The following is a 2,072-nucleotide window of genomic DNA, read 5'->3' as shown; positions in this document are numbered from 1 at the left end:
TTTGAGAATTAAATGAGACAATGTTCTTAAAGTACTGGACAGAGTACCTCCTATACTGCTGTCAACAAATATTAGCCATGGGACAACTGGGTGGCTCAATTGGTTGAGCATCTGACTCCTGATTTTAGCTGAGGTTGTGATCTCAGGGTCTTTGGATCAAGCCCAGATGGGGGTCCATGCTGGGCATGGAGGGTGCTTCAGATTCTCTCTCTCTCTCTCTCTCTCTCACTCGCTCTCGCTCTCTCTCTGTCTCCTTCCCTGATCTCTCTCTCTCTAAAATAATAATAATAATAGTAATAATAATAAACAGTAATAATAAATAGTAGCCATTACTCTTTGTAATAGAAATGAGAATCATTATTCTAGTATCTACTAAAATTTTGCAAAGATTCAGAGATGAAAATGCATTTCAGTTTAGTTTGTAATGTTAGGAAAATGTTACAATGTACATTTTAAAAATCATAATTCTTATTAAACCTGTATTTATTTAAAACCCCAACCGACACCATACCCATCAACATGGGCCACCTGCACACCAAAACCGTGAGGAAGGCAGGCTGGGTCATCATTGAGAAGCACTGAACTCTCCTGGGCAATGACTTCCACACCAACAAGCGCCAGTGAGAGGGGATCACCATTATTCCCAGCAAGAAGCTCCTCAACAGGATAGCAGGCTACGTCACACATCTGATGAAGCAGATTCAGAGTGGCCTGGTGAGAGTTACCTCCATCAAGCTGCAGGAGGAGGAGAGAGAAAGGACGAATCATCATGTACCTGAGATTGCTAAAGTAGAGCCAGGCACTGAGGAAATGTTGAAACTTTTGAACTTGGGCACTCTATCAAACTGCAGGTCACCCAGCCTACCGGTGCAATGGATTTCAAAACGCCAAGTGGAGCCATTTGAATCTTTTTGTGGTGCTGGACTATCTTCAATAAACCTTGGACAACAACAACAACAAATAAAAGTAAAAAATAAAGGGGGCACCTGGGTAGCTCATTCGGTTAGCTTCCCGCTTCAGCTCAGGTCATGATCTCACAGTTTGTGGGTTCGAGCCCTATGTCAGACTCTGTGCTGACAGCTAGCTCAGAGCCTGGAGCCTGTTTCAGATTCTGTATCTCCCTCTCTCTCTGACCCTCCCCTGCTCACGCTGTCTCTCTCAGAAATAAATAAAAACATTTTTAAAAATTTAAGAAAATAAAAATAAAAAATTAAAAAATAAATTTAAAAAACAGTATAACACAGGTTATTCAACTTTCTATGGGGCCGATCATGTATTCTCTTTGGCCAGTGTGTTGTGATTTATGTCAGAATGGAATGGAATGTATACTAAATTGGAACTTATTGGATTCATTTGAATATATATAATGATATTACCACAGTTAGCCCAGTTTCAGAAATGAAAAGCTCTGTTTCTGTTGGCATATTCTGGTTGGTTTAGCAGTTCTAATTAAATGATATTTTCTCCCTCACTGTTTATTGAACTGTTACTTTTGTAGTGTTCAGCAGTAGCAACTTTAACTAGGACATTTAACTGGAATATTTAACTATCTTTTTGATGCCCCCTTGAATTTAAATAGCTAATATCTTTTCTATGGAGACACAAATTCTTCACAATGAGAATAAGCTGTACTTTCACTAATAGTTTCATACGAAATGTTGAGGAAGAGAGTAGATAAAAGAAAATACAAGAGGAGAAAAAGTAAAATCCTATCTGTTTTCTTAAGATATGATGATATTTAGAATAACGGCTGGCTGACAAATGATGTCCTGTGAAAAATTAATTTAGAATTGGTTCCAGAAGTAATACAAAACCATTAAAAGATTTTTTTCAGAAGAGTGACATAATCTGGGAACTTTACCTGTTGTAATCAGAGCCCACCTATACAGTTGCCATGGATGAGGAAAGGCACAAAATTGATACCTGATCTTCTAAACATTTTTGTAAGAACCAACATTCCCCATTGAAAAAAAATCATTATCTTGTTCTTGCTGTCCCTGAAAATGAGTGAATTAATTTCATTTTTAGTTTTCCTTACCTCCAAAATATCCTAATAAGGATTTAAAATGAAT

The 2,072-nt window shown here is 37.6% G+C and overlaps 1 pseudogene; it reads left to right on the top strand.

Moving 5' to 3' along the window:
* The first annotated feature begins 519 nt into the window (after nt 1-519).
* Nucleotides 520-905, top strand: LOC120226011 (annotated as a pseudogene).
* The last annotated feature ends 1,167 nt before the right edge of the window (nt 906-2,072 follow it).

The sequence above is a fragment of the Hyaena hyaena genome, unplaced genomic scaffold (assembly GCF_003009895.1).
Source record: "Hyaena hyaena isolate Hyena2069 unplaced genomic scaffold, ASM300989v1 scaffold_1552, whole genome shotgun sequence".
Classification (NCBI taxonomy): Eukaryota; Metazoa; Chordata; class Mammalia; order Carnivora; family Hyaenidae; genus Hyaena; species Hyaena hyaena.
The sequence above is the reverse complement of the archived record's forward strand: the minus strand, read 5'-3'. Positions and strand labels throughout refer to the sequence as shown.